We start from the raw sequence: 15674 nt of genomic DNA on the forward strand, positions 1-15674 counted from the left end.
TAATAAAATTTCCAGATAAATTATCATTTTGTTGGGCTTCGCGAATTTCATCTAATTGCAATAGATGTGAAAAATGGCTTACATTATTTAAATCAACATTACTATTGTTTTCAATACTGTCAGGAATATCACGGGATAACATGTCAGCTTCAAAGTTTAAGGTGCCTTTTGTGTATTTTATATCATAATCATACATACTCAATAGTAAAGACCAGCGGAACAATCTACCTTTCAGATTTTTAACATTTTTTAACCAAACTAAAGCCGCATGATCTGTATGTATGGTAAATTTATTTCCAAATAAATAGTGATAAAATTTGTTTAATGCATCAACAATAGCAAGACATTCCAGTTCTGTGATAGCATAATTTTTCTCATAGTCTCTAAGAGAACGAGAATGGAATGCTATTGGATGTAAGACACCTGAAACATCTGGCTGTTTCAAAATTGCTCCAACACCACTTTGACTTGCATCAACAAAAATATGACATGGTAATTTGGGGTTAAATATTTTCAAAATTGGTTTACAAACTAAAGCATTTTTTAAAAATTCGAATGCTTCTTGACATTTGGGAGTCCAACACCAGGGTGTATTTTTCTTTAAGAGATTATTTAAAGGTACTCTAATTTTAGCATAATTATTTATAAATTTATTATACACATTTATTGAACCTAAAAATCGTTGAAGAGATTTAACATTAGTTGGAGGTTTCAAGTTTTTAATTACTTCAATGTTGTTGTTATCAGGAGTTACTACACCATTGCATATTTCGTAACCCAAAAATTGAATTTTAGTTTGCAAAAAAGAACATTTAGAAGGTTTTAATTTTAAATTTTCAAATCTACATATTTCAAAAATTTCCTTTAGATGATTTAAATGTTCTTCAAAACTATTAGAATAAATTATGATATCATCAAAATAATTAGCTGCAAATGAAACTTTATGTTTAGTGAGTATTCTACGTATTGTTCTTTGAAAAATACTAGGGGCGTTCTTCCACCCAAATGGCAATCTTAACCATTCATATAACCCACTATTGGTGACAAAAGCAAGTTTTTCAGTGTCCTCATGGTTGATTGGAATTTGCCAATAACCACTTACCATATCAAGTCTACTAAAATAAACACTGTTCCCTAATTTATCTATAAGTGTTTCTATAAGAGGCAACGGTTCTGCATCTGATTTAGTAATTTGATTTAATTTTCTAAAGTCTATACACAATCTACTTTTTTTATTTTCATCTTTTTTATAAACTAAAGTTACTGGAGCCGAATAGGGAGAAGAGCTTTCTTTAATAATATTATGCTTTAACAATTCCTCAATTTGTTTATCTATTTCCTCTTGTTGTTTTGGGGAAGTTTTGTATGCTCGTAAGGATACTGGTAAGTCTGATGTTAATCTTACCCTTTGAGGTTCAATTCTTATTGTCCCTACATCATATTTATCTTTAGCAAAAATATCTGAAAAATCTTCTAAAATTTCCTGAAGTTGGGAATTTTTTTCATCATCATGAATTTGCATAATTCCGTCAACATGATTTTGACAATGTTGCGCACCATTATCACATTTAGTCTCAAGAACATTTGAAAACTCAAGATTATTTTCAGTTTTGCTATTTAAATCTTTATTTTTAAGTCTATTTTTTATTTTATTCTTCTTTAAATTCTCTTTGTTTACATTTTTATTTTTGTTTACTTTTATGTCCAAAATTTTATTTTCCATAATCATTTCATTTTGTTTATTTTTAATTGATTTAACATTCATTCTTTTGTTTTTACATTCCTTATTTTTATACTTAGCTTTATTCTCTTTATTGACATTTTTGTTGCAATCATTAACCTGGATTTCAGGAGAAATATGTAAAGACAAGTTGCTTTTATAATCCGAAAAAATTATCAGCTTCCTCTGATTTTGCATTACAACTCGTTCAACACAATCTATCACTAATTTAAACCCATTACATTCCTTTAAACCCAGTATGGCATAAGGTAGATCAGTATTTAAAATATAAAATTCCACTGACCTAGCTATATCTCCAATTTTTAAATTTAAAGTACAAGTGTGGTTAAGTTGCAAAATACCTTTTGTTTGTTTTACATTAACAAAGTCTTTTCTTTCTTTTAGGACATTAAGTTTTTCAAAAAGCTTAGCCGGAATTATATTTAATGTACTTCCTGTATCAATGTTTAACAGGATAGTTTTATTTGTCAAAATTGGGTTTTTGTCACTTATATTGTTTTTGTTTTTATTTTGTACATATCCCGTTACTATTAATTGACAATTTTGTTGTTGGTCACTTTCTTGTTTAGGCTGAGTTTGTTTCTCAGCCGTAAAAATATTAGGTTTGTTTATACAATTTTGGCCCCAATGATAAGCATTGGTTATACCAAGCTTATCACAGTATTTACATGGTTTAGGAGGCAACTCCTGGGAAGCCTGGGCGAAATGACTTGTTTGTTGTTCATTTATATGAAACCTTTCATTTCGAATTGTAGGTCTAAATTGGGATTGTTGGTTATAACTTTGACTAGGCCGGGAAAAATTTTGATTTTGTTGAGGATTATAATTTGGATTACCCGAGTTGTTAAAGAATGGCCGCCTTGGTACCCAGCCTTGATATTGTGGTCCATACCCATTAAATTTGGATTCTGGTAATTTTTGTTTAGTTTCAGTTTGGGGTAAGACCGTAGGTACATCATGAATTATTTTTGAAACAATTGTGAGCCATTCAATCGGGGTTTTGGGTTCTTTTAAAACCAAAAGTGTCCTAATTTGGGGAGGCAAATCTATAGATAGTCCCTCAATTATATGTTCATTACTTAAACCTATCTTTCTACCTAACTCTACCTTTTCAGTAAAATATGAGTTAAGGTCTTTAGCTTGGCCAGAAAATTTTAAATTTTGAAAATCGTTTAAGCCAAAGAGAGGTGAAAAATAATGTTCTTGAAAAATTTCAACTATTTCCTGATATGAATTACAATTAAGGCAGTTATTAATATACAATTTCAAAGCTGAACCTTTAATGAATTTTTGAAAATTTTTAAATTTCCAATCGTCATTTAATTTAGCCTCGATAGTTAGTTTTTCGAAATGTTTGAGCCAGGCTGTGAATTGAACACCAATGTCAGGCTCAAAGATTAGTATGTCTGGTTTATCTTGTACATTTTGATCCATACTTAATTTTTTGTAAATTATCACTCAATTCTGTTTCAGAATTATCTGTATTGCTTTCAGCGTTTTCATCCATGTTAAAATTGTAGTTTTTGCCACTCCGTAAGGGCATTCAAATAATAATAGAATTTCAATAATTAAATATAACATTTAGAAGGGGAAAAAAACATAGCACATCTTTTGCTTTTTTTAAACACCATAATAAAATAAAAATTTAAATTTCTCTTCTACAATTAATATAATATACACTGTGATATATAATGCAATAAAAAGAGTGATTCCTTAAATAATTAAAATTATAATCATACTGAATCAAAAGTGAGAAAAAAAAATATGATGGTAATACTAAATTTTAATATTATTTAATTTAAACAAATAATATGGTAAACCATTGAATAATAATATCAATAAATTGAAATATTATCAAAATATAAATAGCCATAAATTTGTTTGTTTTAATTTCGAGATATGAGCGTGAATGATTAGAAAGCATTCACGTTTAAAAATTTCACCATTAAAAATCAATTAAAAATTTCATCATTAATATCAATCATTAAAAATATCAGAACACGATTTGTCAAGTAAGTATAATTGATATAAAATGTGTAAAATATTAATCCCCCCAAAGAAGATTTTCATAGCATTCATCTATTTTTGTTCACAAGTTTTCATCACTAAGCACGATCCACTAAAGTTCACACACTGAACACATAGCACCAACAGTTGAGGATTTTGTTAACGGGTGTTGAAAATCATTCAAGGTTTTGTTTTTGAACATATGAGCAGACAGACTATCTGACCTCTGATGACGCATCGCGTTGCACAAACCTATCGTAAAATCATTTTCTTTTTATTATTATTTTATATGATGACATTTCCATCAAGTTGATATACACAAATGGGATTCCGTCAAAGTGCTTCTAGCACTCAAGTGGGGGAGAATCAAACCAGGCAGCGTTGAGATCCACTTCTGTAATAACGGAAACGAAGACGTCAGGCACTGTTAAAATACAGTTGAGACCACTCCAATGGATACTTGAAAGAGAAGTCCCAAAAATCTTCTTTTAATTATTTTTGGCATCAAATTCCTTTAGTCATGCTTCAAAAGAATAATATGTGTTTCACGAACAATGTCAGTTCAGCAGCAATTTTATGATTCCGCCAATTGTATTTTTATTTTCACTTTTTAATTATATTTTGAAGAAGCATTTTAGCAATTATTATCCTGCGCCCGTTTCATCAGTTCTTAAAATCCTGCTCGGCTTATAACGTCGTTGCCGAGTGGAAGGATTAAAACAGGTCATAGGTCGGGAAGGAGGGTACAAAATTTATTTATTAATTGTTAGACAAGAGCAGTCATGAGATTGAGTAAAAGTCCACACGAAAAGTTGCGCTCCTTGGTTATATGTTAGGGAAAATCTTGCAAAGTAAAATCCGTAAAATGTCTTAATTTAGGGAAAGAGGGAAATCTTAGTAGTTGCTATTGGTTTATGAGATAGATCGAACGTTTCCCACACAAGAGCAAAGGGAAAAATGTCCTGCTCTTGATTAAATGCATACTTGAGCCAAAAATAGATTTAAGAACAGGATGTGGCTTTTAAAAGTGTGAGAAAGTATTTCAAATAGAATAATTAATTAGTAATAAAGTAGGAGTTGTTTTATAGCAAAGAAACTAACATAAAAAGATTAATAAAAGCTTTTTATGTTACATATATATATATATATATATATATATATATATATATATATATATATATATATATATATATATATATATATATATATATATATATTATGATGAATATACAGTAAAAGCACGGTGTTTTACGAGAACTCCACTCTTAAGACAAATTTCACTCGTGTAGTGAATGGTGACTGATGCACGTTAAATCTGTCGGGACACAATGTCTTCCATATTCCCATAACAAATTAATACCTCTGGGGGTACTGAATTGGAGTTTGACTGTTAACGGGTTCAGGTCTTAATTACGATCTGTGGATGAATGAATTGATGTATGAATGAGTCCACCCTATAAACGGGTGTGATATAAGGGTGTGGCAAAAGTCGATTTCTTGGTCATAGATGGCGTCACTGGAAAACAAGAACAATCGCACCCCCTCAGCCTTAATGGCAGACGACAACAACAACAAGTCAAATTTATAATCACCGTCAAAATATTAATATCGAAGATGCAATAATTTCATGTTTGTAATGAGTAAGAAATTACAAAGGTTCCGCTATTACGAAAAAAAAATTTGAAGCAAATTCATTTTTCTGCTTTTAATTGAGCAATATTATACGAAAAAAGGTTTGGATGATAGACATTTTAGTTGATTTTTGGTATCAATAAATATTATGAAAAACGAAATCGTTTCTTTCTTGCAATTTTAATTTTTCAATTTCTTGCCATTTTTATATAGCAATCAATGTATAGGCAATCACCGACTATGTTATCTTCTTTCTAACAAAAGAAAAATTCCTCAGCAACGTTCTGAAATCCTACGACGCACTTTATAACATTTGAATCACAACCCCTTATTTCCAATTCTTGTCGATTTCCTATTTAAATCATTATCGACTCGTGTTAATGATGTCAATAGTTTTTGCACTTCGTTTCATTTTCTTCCTTGAAGAAGGGAGTTACGGTTTGAAAACTTGTTGTTTAAACATCTCTGTCTTTCATAGCTACGTAATTCAGTCTAAAATATCATGTTAAAAACATTCTATTCTACTATTTTTAATCAAAATAGTTGTTAAGAATAAAAGAGATAAGCATGTATGACTACGTTATTTGTTAGTCTTTGTTGTTGCCAATTTAACATTAAATATGTATCTATACTTGATTATAACGGCAAGCTCGCTGTAATGTTAATTTAACCTGCGATTTTAAAACGTTGTCGAGACGGACTTTTATTCTAATTATAATATTAGTGTTGGTGATAAATTGTTTTTGAAGGATTGCGTAAATTTCGCTACGAAAGTTCAGTAAGAAAGATCCCGTTTAGAAAATCGAAAAGTGGAAATAAATTGTGAACGATTTCTTGTTAGAGTTTTAATTCAACCAATAAATTGTTCTCTTAAAAAGTACTTAGAAAGTGCAACGTATACAGTAGAGGTTTCTAACGCAATAAATAAATAAATGAAATTTTAAAAAAAGTTTTAAAAAAACATAATGCAATTTCTGTTCTAAAATCTAATTTTAAATGTAATTTAATCTCTCAATCTTTAATAACAAAGGATTTCTAGAGAAAGCCATTTATCAATATTTAATATATATATATATATATATATATATATATATATATATATATATATATATATATATATATATATATATATATATATATATATATATATATATATATATATATATATATATATATTTACAGTTTATCAATAGTTATTTGGTAAAATCCTAGTATAGCCCACCCCTTGGCGACTTTTTGAAATCTCGCAAAGTTGGCGATTATTACTTGAATCAACATTGTTTTTTTTATTATTAAAAAAACAATTTAAATTATTACAAATTTATTAAAATATTATTAATAAAATAAAACACATAATAACTTGCAATAAGGTTGCAACATATCTCTCCGAAATATCTTCCAGAAACCTAGTTTGGCGGGATTTCGAAAAGTCGCCACGGGGTGGGCTATTCTAGGATAAACCCGACAAAAGATTGCTTACACCGAGTTAGTGTAGAAAAGTTTTTATAATCCTGTCAAACAAATTATAAAACTAAGCTGCTTCTTTTTCTTTCAGGATTGAAACATATAACTGTGTCGTGAACTTCCAGTGCCACAAATGCTGCCAGTGCCTCCAAACCTCGGCCAAGAAAAGCAGCAAGAGAACAATACACTTTGGCTCGACTACGAGTTTTTTTTTTTATTTACTTATTTTTATGACTGCTGATGCCAGCCTGAATGCGATTGTTCCTTTATTTTGCATATTGAAATGAGATAAGATTGGAGAAAAAAATTTAATTGGTGAAAAACATTTTAGTTTTCAATTTGGCGGCAGTTCTTAAGCTTAAAACTATAGAGACACCCTACCAGCTGTGTTCAAACTCATTAAATAGTTTTAAACATCTTTTATCTGAATTAAATTCATTAAAAAAGCTTTTCGCATTCACCTAAAATGTTATAGTAAACAGAAGATGGTAATACCTGCATAATAATAGACAGCGTAAAAATTTATAGTAGCACTTTTAACAGCGCTGTAATTAAATATTTACTGAGTCAAAAATTACTGTTAGCAATTCATTTTAACAGTGTTAAAATTTTCGATTTTCTATCCAGTTTAACAGTGTTAAAAATTTCCTATAAACAGCTTTAAAATTACAGAATTAACTGTGCTGCGATTGAAGTTTTAACCATGTGAAAAATTGCTTCTTATTACTGTTAAAGTCATAACTTAACATTGGCCTCCGTTGGGCTCAAAATTGGCTCAATATGGTTCCTATATGAACATGCATCGAGGGACCAATATTGGGATGTCTAGATTTTTTAATATAGGTCCCAGAATGGCCAATATAGGGCGCCTATTGACTGAATAATGAATATGAAATATCCAGTGAATCTGACAATTCTATATAGGGCTGATATTGGTTGTAAAGTGGCTGTAAAATATCGGGTGAATTGGGCAATTCTATGTAAGACCGATACTGGTTATAAAGTGGCTGTAAAATATCGGTTGAATCTGACAATTCTATATAGGGCCGATATTGGTTATAAAGTGGTTATAAAATATCGAGTGAATCTGGCAGTTCTATATAGTGCCGATATTGGTTATAAAGGGGCTGTAAAATATCGGGTGAATTGGGCAATTCTATACAGGGCCGATATTGGTTACAAAGTGGCAGTAAAATATCGGGTGAATCTGACAATTCTATACAGGGCCGATATTGGTTATAAAGTGGCTGTGAAATATCGGATGAATTGGGCAATTCTATATAAGGCCGATATTGGTTATAAAGTGGCTGTGAAATATCGGATGAATTGGGCAATTCTATATAGGGCCGATATTGGTTATAAAGTGACTGTAAAATATCGGATGAATTGGGCAATTCTATATAGGGCCGATATTAGTTATAAAGTGGCTGTGAAATATCGGATGAATTGGGCAATTCTATATAGGGCCGATATTGGTTATAAAGTGGCTGTGAAATATCGGATGAATTGGGCAATTCTATATAAGGCCAATATCTGAAAAAATAACTGCGTTTTGAACCCTTATAGATCCTCGATTCGTAAATGTGGTTTGAATGAGGGTCCAAGTTATTTTGCTATTAGGGTTGTAGTTTTAGCAGGGCTAAAAACTGCACTTTTAACAGTATTAAAAATGCATAGTTTCTAAAAAGATTCTCCCTATAGAAAACATTTTATCTACTTTAAGTGCAAAAAGCTAATGTTTTTGTAAATATATAATCGAATCACGCATTTAAAGCTTATTTAACATAAATATATTAGAAAACACGTTGAAGTTAAATCCGAATTTAGAATTTTGGAATTAATTTATGAGTCCCCTAAAATTTATATCACCCAACTTCTGAAATACATATCATTCACTTTTTTAAAAAAAACGGTGATTTAAATAAGAAATATTTTATGCCTTAAATCCCTGGGTAATTTTGCGCACAATAAATTTTACGCGTAGTCTATATTTAATACTGAAGTTATTAAGCATGTATTTATGTTGTAAAACAAAGATGTTCGCCTCTCTAAGACTCTAAAAATTGCTTAAAATCAATTCTTAATGTAGGTATTATGTAAAAGTTTCCTTTGATCGATAACCTAAATTAGAGAAGCAAACATTGAAAAGTACTGAATCTTTTATTTCAAGTGTTAAAAATTTTCAAAGTCGTTATTTTCATATGAATGAGCACTCTTTAGCGAATAATGTTTTGTAACTAAGTTTGTAACTGCAGTTATTCATGACAGTTAGCTTAATTTCTGCCCATCCTAGACTGACACCCTCTAGGCTAATCAAAAAAATGGGACAAAATGTCTATATTAAGAAGCGTTTTGTAAAACTGAAAGTGGATCTTTTTTTTTTATATTTAAAAATTACGTTGATTTCCTTGATAGGATTCAATTTGCAAAAATAAAAAATATTCGTAGAATCATTCATTTAATTATTCTAGTTAAAAAAAATTGCTAAATTTGTGATTTTTTTAAATACATAATTTATTGTCCATTTAAATTTCCAGTTCCTTTTACTTTTAGCAAAATAGTATTCATATCTTAAAATTAAAGTTTTTTTTCGAGTTTTAAGTAATTAAACTTTGATTTTTGGTGAAAAATCTGAGAAGATTTTCTTAATCTGGCAGTGTTCAATAGCCTACGCTCTATACAACGTTCGTTTGTTGGCTTGAAGTTCCAAAATATTAATCTTATTTTGTATTTTAAAAAAACAATCTTTATATACGCTAATGAAGTACGATAGAGAAAAAAATTTTTTGCCTTTCTTAGCACCTATAACGCTGAAACTGTCGCCAATACATAACTATTTTTCAGGTAGTCGAGAAATAACTGAATACTTAAAAGAGTACAGCCATTTCAATTTAATACCTTTTTACTTTATTTAATTACAAAAAATAATTAAAAAACAAAAGAAAATTCCTTTAATAAATAGTTATGTTTATTACGTTATGAAAGTTTTTGTTTTGTGACCTGTATTTTAAAATAACCTTTTTCTTAACTTCACACAACTCTTCCACTTAAATCATTTATTTAAATAAAAAATACCCTTCATAGCGGTTAAAAAAAAGAACCAAATTTTAATTACTTGGATCAGAAAGTGGCCTTTTCACAACCTAAGAATAGAATTTAAAAACAATATCTTTTCTCCATCCAGCAATCTCATTTCAATATGGAAAATGAAAGTTAAATAATTGAATCTGTAGGTCTCTAGGCTATAATTTACCTGGAGTGTCAATTTACCCTAATCTTATAAACAATTCGGGCGCAAACAATTATAAGTACCATTTCCGTAGAGTAAAAGTTACATCCATTTCTAATATGTTATTTTAAACCTGATCATAAACAAATTGGGGTAACGTAATCTTTCCTTGGTTCAAAATTTATATAGAATGCTGCAATATTTTTATTTTGAATTTGACTGTAAACAAATTAATATAAACTATCTTTGGTGAAGAAGTTATTTACTACTGTTTATTTACTGCTAAAATTATTTATTTTGAATTTTATTCTAACTGAAGTAACGTAAGCTTTCCTTGATTCAAAAGTTATATCAACCGCAAAAAAAATTATTTTAAATTTGAAAAAAAATTAAATTAAAGTAACATAAACTTTACTTAGTTCAAAATTTATACTACTGCTTAAACGTTTTTATTTTGAGTTTTAATAGAAGCAAATTCGCATAAAATATCTTTGGTTCAATCGTTATGTACTACTGTTTAGCTATTGCTAAAATGTTTTAGTTTTGCATTTTATTCAAATTGAAGTAACGTAAGTTTTCCTTGGTGCAAAAGTAATATCCACGGCTAAAAAAAATTTTTTTTTCGAATTCAAAAATAAACAAATTGAAATAGCATAAAATTGACTTAATTCAAAATTTAGATCTATTGCTTCAACTCTTTTATTTTGAATTTAAATGTAAACAAATTGAATTCAAGTAAACTATCTTTGATTCAAATTTATCTACTACAGTCTAGCTAATGCTAAAATGTTTGAATTTTGAATTTTATACAAATTGAGGTAATATAATCTTTCTTTGGTGAAAAAGTTATATCTACCGCAAAAAAGGTTTTATTTTGAATTCGAAGATAAGCATATTGAAGTAACCTAAGCTTTTCCAGGTGCAAAAGTTATATGGTCTGATAAAATATTTTTCATTTGAACTCAGACAAAAACAAATTGAAAGAACGTGAACTTCGCTGAAAGCAAAAAGTTGCGCCTATTGATGAAACGTTTTTATTTTAAATTCGAGTAAACAGTGTCACTTTTGCTCCAAAGTCATAAACCCGAAGATTATTTTGAGGGTGAATGGATAAGAAAAAAGAAAAGAAATATCAACCTTGAACTATCTTGCATTATTTATTGAATTATATTTTTCGTATAAAAGTTTTAAAATGTTGAAATTTGCTACAATTTTATTATAAATTATAAATTTTTAAAAGTTTCCAAAGTTAAATATTGTATGCAAATTATGATGTTGAATTTATCTTAATTACGCGACTAGATCAAATCTTAACAAAACCTTTTTTATTTTTTTCAATAAACAAAATGTAGTAAATAAGTTAGTAATTGTATTGTGTTTTCTGAACTATTAAATTAATAATTAGTTATGAAATTGATGCATTAAATATAAATCACTAATTAACATCAGATTTTACAGGGAGAATAATTCCAATTATTATTAAACAATAATCCTGATGTATAAACAATATAATAACAAATTATAACTTTTCATTTAATGATCATGTTTTACTCTCTAGTGTGCACGCCTATGCTTAAAATTAAATATGAAATATAATACTTAGATAACTGCAGTTATTAACAAGCGTAGAGTAATTAGGTGTTGCAGACTTTTGATGAATTCAGTTTTTTTTTACTTCAACATTTTTTAATCCAACAGCTGCAGAAATATGAGAGTGGACCAAATTTTTTGAGCTTATTTATTAGAAATGTTCCAACCAGGATTCAATGAATCTATTTTCATATTTTGAAGCAATAAATAACTCCACTATATACATTCTTTCAAGCCATTTTAGAACTTATCAATACAATAATAACTTACTGTATCGAAAGTTATTTGTTTTTAATTTTTCTGTATGACATGGTGTCCAGCTGATTTCAAAATTAAAAGTCTCAGCAACAAAGGGATATAAAAGAATGAAAGAAGCGGTATGTTTATTGTGAAAGCTGTAAAAATTCTACACAGAAATATGGGAATTTTGTTACAAAAGTTGCCAACAGAAGGCGCTGTTAGTCACCCATGATCAGAGCTATCTGTTCCAGAATTGAAACACAAAATGTTCTTTTTTTTTTTTTTTTTACTAGATTAAGAAGAAGTTTAAGCCTTGTATTCTGTTGAATATCGCGTATTTTTCGATACCGGAGTATGACAAGTTAGATTATAGTCTTACGGCATTTACTTTTAATTAAGAGTTTCGTAAAGTGTAATTTGCGCTATCTGTTGGTAACATTTGTAACTAAATCCAAAATGCCTGCATAAACTTTTTACAGTCTTAGCAATAGATATACAGTTTGTTTCACTCCTCTATCATTCTTTTTTCCCTTGATTTTAATTTTGTAATCAGTCAGTCCTCCGTTGGACACTCTGTATAAGCTATCAATGATATATAACGACTGCAATATGATCATAAACGTCCAAATTTCACTCCAGGCAAATTGCAGCTTTAGTACCATAGACAGTTATAGCCTAGAAAATTCGAACATTAATAACATCGTCTGAGCCTACTAAAGGAACACAAAAGGTTCCTTCCTCCACTTCAGTTTTCGAACTGAAATTAAAATGCCATGGAAACAAAACTACCGAACTATTTTGCCCTTTGAACTAAATTTCACTGTACATAAATTACAGGGCTTTTAGAATAAAATAATAATTATTATTATTATCATTATCATTATTATTATGCACGGTGCTATCTACAAGAAAACAAATTGTGGACAGACAAGTTTCGAAAGAATGCTCATACATTTTCTTTTTGTTCTATTTGCAATTCGCTTGGTTTGGCCAGAAATATTTTCATTGTGCTCAACATGTTAAGGAATTTAGAATTTAAAACTTTATAAAAAGAAAAGAGAAAAAAAAGAATATTCTATTCCCCTCTAACAACCGCTAGATTTTTAAATTGAAGTTTGATTGGCTGAAAATGTTGGTCAAATATCATTGGAGGATAAGAGATTATGTAACAGAAAAGATAACTCGAACCTGCAAGTGATAATAAGAATACTTTGCCTTTTCTTTTTTTTTCTCTCTAAATATTGTATTAAGAGAGATGAAACAAATGTGCATTTTTTTAATCTTATTTATGCATTATTATTATTGTTATTATTATTATTTTACATTTTGAATTTCGTGGGACGAATTGAATGTAGTCAAGGATAATTCATGCAAACAAAGATTCTCCAAGAAAAACTTGTTAATATTCGAAAAGGAAAGATATACCGAATTTTTAAAAACAATAACGGAACAAAAAGAACTCCGTATTAGCTCTGAGTTATTAGAATTTAGTAGTTCACTACTAAGTTATTAAAAACAATGAAACTTTCTAAGCATGAATTAAAATTATTACTGAATTGTTCATAAAAAATGAAACTTTATCACAGGCAAAAAACATTAATAATAGTAATATATTTTAATGTTTCTATTGTGACACCAGCTCTGTTTTTGTTATAATTAATATTGAATTGTTACAAATAAAATTAAAGAAATACAATAATTATTATCAAACTTATAAAAGAAAAACGAAACGTCTATTAAAATTACTGCTCAATTGTCAGAGGAAAGACAAAACAAATTTGAAAAATACAACTGAAATGTTGAAAAAAAATCGAAACTGAGTAAGCACCTATCATAATTATTACTGAATTAGTTGTTAAAAGAAAAACGAAACATTATTACTAACGAAAAACATATCGCTTTTCGTTTATGCTACTTAAACAATAATAAAGATAATTTTTTGCATAGTATGACAAAAATACCTTTTTTTATTTTTCCCTAAGTTAATTCTTTTTTAAAAATAAGTATTTTAGAAGAATAAATCGCTCTGATTTCTGTTTCTTCAATATCAACAACTAATTAACAAGTAACAGTTGTTAACAATTACAAAATTATCAACAACTTGCGAAATTCTGGAAATCAAATATTGCATGAATTTGCTCCTTTGAATATTATCGTTTCACGGCTGCCAATTTTTGAGCTTTTTACGGAAGATTTCCCAAATTATGACTTTATTTTTAATTTAATAATTAAAACTTTTAAAGATATTAGTCACCAAAGACTAATACATAAATCCTAATATCCATGCAGTGATATAGTGTTATTTTTGACTCTTTAATGAACATTTTCTTCTTTAATAATAGAAACATATATATTTTCCGTATCAGATTTGGTTTATAAAATTTAAATCGTGAAAAATTTATTAGCATAAAAATTAGTCACAAATATAACCATTCTACTGAATTTTCAAACTTATAGGAGAGATTTGGCACATCATAAGAATTGAAAATAGCTCAGCAACAGATGCCCGGAAATGTCATCCTAAAATGCTAGGATGAACATCCTTATTTTGAAATGGCTGTCCGTGCGCATTTGAAACGGTACTGTTATTTATATCTGAAACATCTTAATTTTGGATAAACTTTACATTTTTCTTTTTTTTTTGGGGGGGGGGGGTAATTATAGTGCCAAAATTGCAATCGACTCAAAATAGCTTTTTTTTTATCACGATTTAATGATTTAGTAAACAATTTGGCAAGATCAACAAGTATGGTGCCAAATCATTAACACAATAAAACAGCAATTTCTGAATCTATTTAAATGCGATTTTCGAAAATATTAATAGAAAATATGAAATCAAAATAAAATTAGGATATTTCAGATAAATTAAAGTACTTCTTCAAATGCACACCAACAGTTATTTTATCTTATTTTACAATCGTCCTTGAACATCCGATTGAGAATTTTTGGGTTTACGATTGCGAATATTCAACTCCGTAGCCAAGTAATTTTGAACCCAATTCAGAAGACAAGGAAACTCCGGGATTAAGTATTAGAAATTTACTTTCAAGCAGAACTTTTTGATGAAACTAACCCGCATTTGCGTTACACAAAGAAGAAGACCATGAAACCCACCTATGGTTAGCCTGACGGCAAGGGTACTCTAACCCATGATCCGTCTACCACTGAGGATATTTTACGTCAGCGCAGTGGTAGGTGTGAGTCAGGTACGGAATTCGTATCGACCAGCCATCTCTGGGATTCGAACCCGGTTCACCTCATTGGAAGGCGAACGCTCTATTCCCTGAATCATAGTATATACCTTTGTGGTTCAACGTTGGAACTAAACAATTTTGAGGTTCAAAGTCTAAGAAAATAACCCTTTTTAAGAAGATTGCTGGCTGATCTTTGACCTTCGATTGAAAGGGAAAAGTATTTATGATTTATTAATTAGCAGGAACGAAGTAGAGCATAAAATGTCGTGATTCACTGATTTCATAAAAATAATGATTGGGAAGCGAACCTCATTGGATTCACATTATTGGGCGCTCTATTCACTGAATCATCGCGGCTCACGAACAGTTAGTCCATAATACTGAAAACACTCTTGCGGCGTATGTTTACAATTCCGGTCATGGGTTACTAAGCTAATCTAGATCCTTATGACTTGCCCTACTTCCATTCCTGGTGCTGAGTCACCCTGTGTCTAACGCAATTTTTAGACGAACTTCTGTCCCAAAATCTGCCCCAAAGAGCAGATTTTAATTTATCTTAATTCTGTCCTTTGTTTTC

The sequence above is a fragment of the Parasteatoda tepidariorum genome, chromosome 4 (assembly GCF_982258835.1).
Source record: "Parasteatoda tepidariorum strain Cologne lab strain chromosome 4, Ptep-v5.0, whole genome shotgun sequence".
Classification (NCBI taxonomy): Eukaryota; Metazoa; Arthropoda; class Arachnida; order Araneae; family Theridiidae; genus Parasteatoda; species Parasteatoda tepidariorum.